At 43.3% G+C, this 10,622-nt stretch overlaps 1 pseudogene; it reads right to left on the reverse strand.

Annotated features, from left to right (window-relative positions):
- Window positions 1-7,069: 7,069 nt before the first annotated feature.
- LOC121535742 lies at window positions 7,070-8,425 on the reverse strand (annotated as a pseudogene).
- Between the last annotated feature and the right edge of the window lie 2,197 nt (window positions 8,426-10,622).

Consider the following 10,622-nt stretch of genomic DNA (forward strand, 5'->3'; position numbering starts at 1 on the left):
CGCAATGCCCTGTTTTCTTTCTGGCTTTTAGACATTTCCAAACGGATCACTGCATAGTCGTCGTCTACGAGTTTACAGATCTCTGCCACGGCTGCATTCGCTAGCACCTCCATGATGGAGGCTATTTGAGTGTGAAAAACCATACAGTTAGCCATCTTTAGCTAACGATAGCTCCTAGCTAGCGTTACCTCGATAACATCTATTAACCAAGTCTTGTCTCCAACGACAATTAAACACTACCTGGGGTAAGTATGTGATGCCGTGCAGCTAAATTAGTAATATTTTGAGTTCCTTGGTGTTAATAAACGTCTAAATAACAAAAATAAAAACGCTAACGTGGAAATTGTTCTTGGTCACTGTTCATTTCCGTTTACACCTGAAGAGAAATGATCTTATTGGTAGGCGTCATAGCTCAAAGGGTGTGGTTAAATGAAAAGGGTACGTGCGCAGCGCGCTGTTCTTTGAAAAACCGTACTGTTTTATTACGCCAGCTACACATTCAGGGCTCTGTTTTCTGCTGACGCTAACATAGCGTTTTGACCAGAACCGGCGCCTCCGCTTGACAACGTTTCGCTCTAAAAAGATTGGCTGCTTCGTGGGCATAGGCGTTAACCTATTAAAGTAATTAAATACATTTTGAAAATGTAAAAAAACAATGTATTATTAGCTAGCTTCCTGGAAGCTGGCTACAACAGGCCACTGCACTGTGTTTAGTAGGCTAATGTCGTGCTGCTAGCTAGCCAACTTTACATACTGTTAGTGAAATATCATCAGCTAGCTAACTTCATATTAGCTTGTTATCTTGATGTAGGCCTATTTGTCATTGTAAATTAAAAACTTGCTCCAAAAGCATTTGTAGATTACGACAATGGAAGAGGGTGAAAGGATTTGCTGCTCAAGTTGTCAGAAAAGGGAGCGAGTAGGCTATTAGCTATATTATAGGGCAGGTAATTTTGTGGGAAGGCATTATGAAAATATTATACAGTTCTAGTCCCTAGAGGAAAACTATGAAGACAGAGAGATAATAGCAACATAATAGGCAGGGCTGTCTAATTGTAATATAATGATGCATGTTTCTTTGTGGAGTTGTCTGTCCTGAGATATGGAGAGCTGTGAAAGTCAGCTGCAGAAATGCCCTGTGACTGAGCCTACCAGACAAGCAACACTGAACCATGCATGAGAGCACCAGCTGTTCTGGACGACTGTGTGATCTCGCACTCTGTAGCAATACTTTTTGTTTGTGTGTGTGTGTATATATATATATACACACACATGTCATTTCCTTCCAATTTGTATTTATTAAGCATGTTAAAAAGCAGCTTTTCTGTGTTGAAATGGTGTGGGCAACATGCGTACCCCAACGACAGAATGGTGTGGGTGTATACCGGTCATAAAGAATATAAATGCGAATAGACTGCTGATTGGCCAGTAAATCCTCCTCAGGAGGATGACATCATTCTCTGAGGAAATGGAAAGCATTTTTAAAACGGTCTGTTTGAGATAGAAGCTTGAGGTGGGGTTTTTGGAGTGTTTTTTCCCCCTCCAATTTATGCTTGGGCCACAAATACGAGTATAGAATTTGCCAACAACATTATTTAGGTATGAGTTAACAGAATATGAACTTTAAAACGTTTGATTTCCACTGGGTATTTACATTAAGACAAACCAAAAGCTGGTCTTAGCAGTAACAAAATTGGTTATTGTTATAGTCTCATCGCAGTGCTAGCTGTGCCACTAGAGATCCTGGTTTGAATCCAGGCTCTGCTGTAGCCGGCCGCAACCGGGAGACCAATGGGGCGGCGCACAATTGGCCCAGCGTCGTCCAGGGTAGGGGAGGGAATGGCCGGCAGGGAGGTAGCTCAGTTGGTAGAGCATGGCGTTTGCAACGCCAGGGTTGTGGGTTTGATTCCCACGGGGGGCCAGTATGAAAATAAAAAAAGAATAATGTATGCACTAACTGTAAGTCGCTCTGGATAAGAGCGTCTGCTAAATGATGTAAATGTAAATGTTATGGCATTGATTTTGCCAGCGGAGGCGCACACAGTAGCCTTATGTACAGGTAATTGCCGAAATAAGGGGAACACTTGAGTAAATGGGGGATACAAAGTATACTAAAAGCAGGTGCTTCCACACAGGTGTAGTTCTGGTAGTCCCCTGTAGCTCAGTTGTTAGAGCATGGCGCTTGCAATGACAGGGTTGTGGGTTCGTTTCCCACGGGGGGCCAGTATGAAAATGTATGCACTCACTAACTGTAAGTCGCTCTGGATAAGAGCGTCGACTAAAATGTAAAACAATTTAAATCATGCTTAGGGTCATGTATAAAATGCCCAGTAGCCTAGTATTTTGGCTACCATGGCTAGAATAACAGATCTCAGTGACTTTGAAAGAGGGGGTCTCAAAGGAACATAGGGGGTTTAAAGGATGTGTATGCGTGTGTCAGTTACCAAATCTCAACCCAATTGAACACACAGCAGTTTCTACCACCATCAACAAAGCACCAAATTATAGAATGTCTCGTGGAAGAATGGTGTCGCATCCCTCCAATAGAGTTCCGTATACTTGTAGAACCTATGCCAAGGTGCATTGAAGCTGTTCTGGCGACTCGTGGTGGCCCAACGCCCTATTAAGACACGTTATGTTGGTGTTTTTCTTTATTTTGGCAGTTACCTGTACATCACCAATGTTTTATTAAAATATCTCGAGCAGCAAAACAGTCAAGACATTGCACTTTTTTCTTTATGTTGGACATTATTTTCATCCAGCTTCTGTGAAAAGTTTGTTCTTATTATGTGAGATGCCCATTGCATGAAAGGTGTCAGTGACTGTAGGAAGCCAGTTAAGGAACATCAAGTTATTTAAAAAGACTGCTTACTGTTTTTTTGTTTATAATTTTGTAATAAAATCCATCTTCCACTTTCCTCTGTTGGACCTAACTGTCAAATCGCGGGAATTCCGAAACCTGTCCATGGTGCTGAATCCGCTTGTAGGCTATATTTTCCTGTTGGTTGACCTTTCACGTGGCAAAGTCACTACTGCCCATTTCAACGGCAATGGTAGGCTATAGCTATATATATTTGGGAGCAGTATAACGGGGAGTGGACATTCCCCCTTTCTCTTCTTTTTAGATCTTTTTCCAGCTCCTGTGAAAAGTTTGGATGTGTGTAAAACCCTCCATAGTCTACTTTGTCTTCATATTTTATGCCCATGGGGAGCAATTATGGTGCCTGTAAGGGATGGGTCGAAATTTAGATAATGGATACCTGGAGGTAAATGGGGGAGGGTCATGCTTTTTCAATTTCAGTCAAGGGGAGGGTTTAGTATTTTTTTAATCTAGTCCAGAGGAGGGTCATGTATTTTGTAATTTGTTTTCTCAGTGTTTTAGAATTAGTTGCTTATTAGGCTATATATATCGATGTGTCTCTGATTCCCCGCTGGGCGCCCAATATCAAGTGCGCCTATAGGCTATTTTGTGTTGCCTCAATCTAATGGTCCATAGCCTATAGGTGCATGCTCTGAGAAGTGCATGCTCTGAGAAGTGCGAGCTCGGAGAAGCACAGAGCCAAGTTATATTTCTAGGATAGCTGCTGGGATGGTGTAAATAAAACTAGGCTGCATTACACACTGCAATGGATATTCCAACCCTGAGCCCCGGCCCGGCCTGCTCTGCCGTTGCTGATCAACAAAGTGTTTGAGTGCTGCCAATGCAATGCTGTGTAGGCCTACAGTGGCGGTTCAGAAGGAAAGTCAAAGGCTTCTTTGAAAAATAATTTTTGATTAGGCCTAGTCGAAAAACTCTTGCACGCGGACTAGCCTATGTTCTGTTCTGTTTGAGAAGGAGAGCGTGAACATGAGGAGGACTGGAGGTCAACTTTGATAGCTTGCTACTACTAGAATTGATTTTAATAAAATCTATATGTTTCTTGTCCATGATGTATTTATCAGGATCAATTTCGCAGATTTCCATATTACAACCTGTGTGTTGTGATAATTGCGTTGTTTGCTCTAGAACCTGTTACTTCATATGCCTTGCGACTGTGTTATATAGGCCTAAGGTCGAGACAATAAGACACAGTGGCAGAATATTTTAAGTAAAACCACAAGTCCAAATCCCTAATTCCATCCATGGCTAATTTAGGAAAGGGCACATTTTTGCTAGCTAGCCAAATGCTCGCTGGCTTCCCTTGCATTCAATTGTACAGGCAGCAACAATGTCATACTCTTCAGATAGATAACCTACACATACAAAGACAGAGGGGTGCTGTTTCACTCGCTCAGATGCTTTCTCCAGTGAGATATATTCAGGCTCTTGCGAATTTAAAGAAAATTACGAAACACAGAGACGAAAGTTACATTGTTTTTTTTCTTGGTCAATTTTTTTTTAGGAAGCCTTGCATCCATGAATACACATCACTGGTAGCCTACAGGCATTTACTATATTAGCCAGGTGAGGGCCTCAGATTTTCACTTTATCACATATAGTCGAGCGGTTGTGGGTGGGTTATTAGCATTTGTGGGCGGGTGCGGGTGAACAAACAGCTGACCCGCGCACCACTACCGCACTGTATCTGCGTGTGCCAATACCAGAGTGGGCACATTCCAGGGGTTCTCTTAGGAAAATGTGGCGCCGGACAGACATCGTGACCAGCCATTTGAGAAATGTACCAGACCCATATGAATTGGGTCCATTAGAGCATCCACCCACAGTACTCAGAATGACAGAAATCACATTTAGATTATGGTAATGCGTTTTAACAGAATATGCAACTCATGTAATGAAGCAGCAAATAAAACTAATTTCTATAATTTGCCAAAATGCAATTCGTGGGAAAATACAATTTTTAACAGAGCACCTGGGAAAACGCTATTCTAAACAGCAGCACCTGATAGCGGTTCCATATGTGACATCTTAAAATCTCTGTTAAACTTAGAAAGAGGGGGAATCGAAATATTCAACAACTAGGATGGGGTTGCTAATATGACTTGGATTCTGCCTTTAGCTTCTGGACAACGAAATAAAGTTTATATGAAAACCAATAGAACAGGAGAGAAATGGCATAGTGGTGGGTCCAATAGGGAAGTATATGGAAATAAATGACAAAATTATATAATTACTCCTGTCTATACAGAAATAAATAAAACATTCAAAATACTAAACCAAAAAGCATGACTTGGCCACAGAGGAATCGAGGATCATTAGCTTCTTAAAATAAATAGCTGTGGATTGTTTCAAATCACAGGCTCATATGCTTATTTGGGAAGCCAACAATTTGGGCAGAGGGTGTGACAATAGGCCTAGCTGATTATTGAGTTGCGGCGGTCAGTGAAAAGCATCTCAAATATGTGTGAAGATAATGTCTTGAGTATAACTTAAAATGTTGAGACAAGAAGAAGGGGAGGGGTGTGTGGCAAAGATATAGGCGAGTCCCTCCAGAATGGCTCAGCTGTCAATTCTAACTTTTCTATCAATTCCCTATTACATATGTCACCAGTTGGAAATGTACCGTTAATGTCCTTCATTTGGTTACATTCATTTCTGTTAATGCATGTATTAATTACAGTCATTTACCGTTCTCATTCTCGGAGTGAAAACAAAATGTTGTTTGCAGAGTTCACAACCGGCTACAATTGTTTTATTTCATAACCATCATTTACGAGATTTGTCTTTTGTTTGGAGTGCTCCATGTGAGCAATGAGCATGTGTCTGGTTTCTCTGTCCTGACAATGTTGAGGGAGCGTGCGCACCTATTAGATCTTAACTTTTGTTGACACTTGGTGGCCCAGCGCCCTATTAAGACACTATGTTGGTGTTTTGGCAGTTACCTGTAGTTTGCAATTAAAAGGGCCTCTCCTTGGTGTGAACGGTCTGGTGCTCCCATAGTTTGCCCAAGCGATTCCCACATGTGGGGCAGGCATACAGCTTGTTGGCGTCTGTCCTAAATCTGGGCCACCCACGTTGTGACCCAATGACACCAGAAGAGGTAGACGCAGGAGTCACCCTCAGGTGGTTAGTCTTTGAGCTCCCTCCTTGACCTTTAGCCATTGTTGGGATTGTGTGCTGTGTTATAGGCTAGCTCTTGTGGGGAGTGCCCAACCTGACCATGTGCGCATTGCAGTCGGCTATAAACGCAAATGTTCCATTAGCAGGAAAACACAATTCTCAACAGTGACCACAAATGTGATTATGCATATAATGCTTTTATTATAAAAGGTGCATTTTAGAATCTTGAAACTCACGAGCTGCGTATGTGTGCCAGTTAGGCTCTACACCCATTGTAAAGCGGATTAATGTGCTTAATTTTAAGAAGTTATTCACTTTAGTTGTGATACAAACCTTATCAAAAACATATAGGCCTATGGGCTAGGCTACATGAGGTGTGCGACTATGAGAGAAAAAAACAAACATGCGTGTTTAACATAAATATCAAACTTAACTGTTTCTTGCCTTACTGCGACAAGCTGGGAATCATTCACAAGTGAAAAGCTAATACTGTCACCCATCAGACTATTCTTGATTTAATCTCGTCTTTACATATGCTAAATAATATATGTGTGAAATAAGTTTTGATTTAGAATGGACCATTATCGAAACAGGGACATAAAGAGCTAATGGTGGACGTTTTTCCTGTGGTTCATTTTCATGCCAGCCAGGTAGGCTATACTCCTGTTGTAAAGAAAAGCAATGTGCTTAATATTAGGAAAGTTGAGAAATAAATATAGTAGGCCTAGCCTATAGAAAGCTGATGGGATCCTCTTTTTTAATAGAGGCTATTCACTCTGTTTTCTCTGCAATTGCATAACCTATAGAAATGTTGCGCAACATGAGCTCATGAAGTGTTTGATTCGATTTTCGAATGCATTTGCATTGCTGTCAGAGTGATTAGAGGGACAATAGAATGGTGAGTACCAGGCAGTTAGCAAGTTTAGTAGGCTACTAATGACCATCAGCAGTATCACAACTTGGAGAAGCCTAATTACCGTGACTAAATGGTAACATGGAATTTGACTGCTGTCATGACTCGTGACCGCCGGTGTGGCGGTAATAGGGTCTCCCAGGTCTAAATCAGTGCCTGATTAGAGGGGAACAATTAAAAAACACAGTGGAACTGGCTTCGAGGTCCAGAGTTGAGTTTGAGGGCTATACACTATACATGGGCCGTGTGCATTTTCTGCTGGTGTATCCTGAGGTAGCTCCTCTCTGAGAACCTCTTCCTGCAGTGCGTACAGGCGAACGGCTTCTCTTCCTTGTGGACCTTCAGGTGCATCTTCAGCTGGTGCTGGTGGGAGAACCTCTTCTCACACTGGGGCAGCTGTAGGATTTCTCTCCTCTGTGGACACTCTGGTGCCTCTTCAGGTTGGACGAGTGTGAAAAACTGGCTCGGCACATGTGGCAGCCGAATGGTTTCTCTCCTGTGTGGACCCTCTGGTGCCTCTTCAGGCTGGACAAGTGTGAAAAACTGGCCCCGCACTGGTGGCAGCCGAACGGTTTCTCCCCCGTGTGCATCCTCTGGTGGATCTCCACCTGTTTGGGGAAACGGAAGGTTTTCCCACAGAACGAACACGGGAAGCGCTTCTCTTTGCTACCAGATCTGCTGATAGCGTTACTACTCCTGTCATTTGTCAATGGGCTTGTGTTGCCATTTAGTGTTGAGGCACTGGCATTGTCTGATGTCTGGTTTAACATTAGGAGAGTGTGAGGAGGACGAAGGCCAGGGAGTGTCTGTGTTGTCACAGGGTCCATGTTCCAGTTGATAGATCCTATAGAAGGCAGGCTGAAGGCAGCACCTGTTAGAGGATTAACCTGAGGCACCATCAGTCTCTCTGAATCACAACTATAGGAGCAGGATGGAGCATCACTAGCCGAGTCTGTGTCTGTTCTCTCCTGCCGCATTCGGACACCTCCCCTTCCCCGCGGACCAAATCTACACCTCGCCCTGGTCTCAGCCAGTCCGTTGTCATGGAGACTAAGTTCGGTTGATGTTTTGTGTTCGATTGTCTGTTTCTGGTTGTGGTTAACAGTGTTGTTCCCCAGCCCAGAGTTGAGGACGCTGTCCCATCCACTGGCCTCCACTATGTCACCTCTGATCCTGGCCTGCTCAGTGATGTCGTCACCTGGGACATTGGCCGCACCGGTCTGGGTCTGGGAATCCAAGATGGCCACCCAGTCTCCTCTGTTAGCCTCCAGCCAACCACCTGCAGGAAAAGGTGGCAGAGAACATGGCAGAGAACTCTACATATGGAGTCAATTACCTGGTCAAGTTCATACATTATAATGTGTGTTTATGTATGTAAACATAAGTTATATTGATTTAATTTTATGAAGAAAAAAAACAGTAGCCAGGCGCATCACTATTCCCATTGAAGATCTATTACTGTATGTAGGCTATATGTATTTCTCCCTTACCTTGCTCCCCCATCTTTAGTCCACTCAGCAGATCAATGCTCTCTGGTCCGTCTTCTATTGTCTCCTCTTTGACCAGCAGCAGATCAGGCTTCCCATCCTCCATGTCTACTGACTGTAAGAGATACAGAGTGAGAGGATGTTGGATCAAGAAATCTGATATGAGCACCCTGCTATGGAGTATCTTGTGATTGGGCAATGAGGGATTGCTGAGTACTATGCAAACATGTTACTTAATTGGATTACTTGACAATTAATCAAGACCGTATCCACAAATAACATTTTATTGGTCGCATACACATATTTAACAGACGTTATTGCGGGTGTAAATGCTTGTACGTCTCAGCGTGAGAGTGCTGATCTAGGATCTGTCTACATAGCTTTATTCATTATGATCTAAAAGGCTAAAGTGATCCTAGATCAGCACTCCTACTCTGAGAGGCTTTGTGGATACGGGCCCTGACCTAATACCATTCAGACAGTAGTTCACAGTGGCCTCACCTCAGTGAGACTGTGTGTGGTCCTGTGCTGCTCAGCTGGTTCCTCTGTGGGTTCAGGAGGAGGTGTAGTCTGGTTGTCCTCCACGACCATGGTCCCCTCAGGGTTCCCCAGACCCTCCTCACACCCCTCCTCCTTCACCAGCAGCACCTCTGGACCCTCCTCCTCCTGGAAGAGACAGGTGATACAGATTACACAGACATACACTCCCTCAGGTACGTACACACACAGATAATAAACACACTTTAAAACATGGAGTGTTTACCCATCCCCACTACATGAGTCCTATACTGTAGTTACAGAATGACTTCATTGTTGTTAAACCCATCATGGTGGCCATAAATATGTTGAGGGTAAATATGAGTCAGCTATGATAAGTCAAAAAGTCATCATCAGACAAACCCGCTAAGCCCAGTCAAAGCTCTTCTGTCCTGGCACTCAAATGGTGGAACCAGCTTCCCCCTGAAGCTAGGACAGCGGAGTTCCTGCACATCTTCCGAAAACATCCGGGACCCTCTTCAAAGAAAAGTTAATACAAAATATATATATTTCCCTACTAGCACTGACTGCTGATAACTCCTTTGAGGTAAATTGTACTTGCTGCAACTGTGATATGTGGTTGTCTCACCCAGTGATCTTAAGATGAATGCACTAATTCTAAGTCGCTCTGGATAAGAGCATCTGCTAAATGACTTAATTGTAATGTTTCAACAAAAACTCTGCATGAACTTGATAAACTGCATTCATTTTCTCATTAAAAGTGTCTTGGGAAAAAATTAAGTAGTTGAATGGAAGTAATAATAATAATACAATAAGCCATTTAGTAGACGCTTTTATCCAAAGCGACTTACAGTCATGCGTGCATACATTTTTGTGTATGGGTGGTCCCGGGGATCGAACCCACTACCTTGGCGTTTCAAGCGCCGTGCTCTACCAGCTGAGCTACAGAGGACCACGAAATAGGTATTTGTGATAGGTATTTGTGAACATCATTATAGTATTTGTGAACATCATTATAGCCTACACAGTATAAACACAGTATAAACACAATATGTAACAGACTTTTTAGGCTTATATATTTATTTTATTTCACACAACGTCTGGATGCAATATTCTACCCAGGAATATACAACACTGAAATCTGTTACTCTCGTTATTCCAAATGTATCGGTGGATCTTTTCTGCTGACAACAATGAAAATTAATCTTTGTATTTAATGCAGGGTTTGATCTAAACATCAGAAGCTATCAAGTTTTTCTGCTGGTGTATTCTGAGGATCCTCTCTGAGAATCTCCCATGTGGACCTTCAGGTGCATCTTCAGGTTGCCAGCCAAAGCGAAGCGCATGTCACACTGGGTACAGCTAAAGGGTTTCTCCCCTGTGTGGACCCTCTGGTGCCTCTTCAGGTCACCAGCCTGGGAGAACCTCTTCTCACACTGGGGGCAGATGTAGGGTTTCTCCCCTGTGTGGACCCTCTGGTGCCTCTTCAGGTGGTGCTGGTGGGAGAACCTCTTCTCACACTGGGTACAGCTGAAGGATTTCTCCCCTGTGTGGACCCTCTGGTGACACTCCAACTTCTGGAGGCAGCTGAAGACTTTGTTACAGAACATGCAGAGGAACCGCTTCTCTTTACTATTACCTGATGTTGCTCCCCCTCCCTGAGCCTTGGCACTTTGGTCCTTTGAGTTCAATACCTGATCGAAAAGGACCCGGCCGTGTGAATCCG

The sequence above is a fragment of the Coregonus clupeaformis genome, chromosome 21 (genome assembly GCF_020615455.1).
Source record: "Coregonus clupeaformis isolate EN_2021a chromosome 21, ASM2061545v1, whole genome shotgun sequence".
Taxonomy (NCBI): domain Eukaryota; kingdom Metazoa; phylum Chordata; class Actinopteri; order Salmoniformes; family Salmonidae; genus Coregonus; species Coregonus clupeaformis.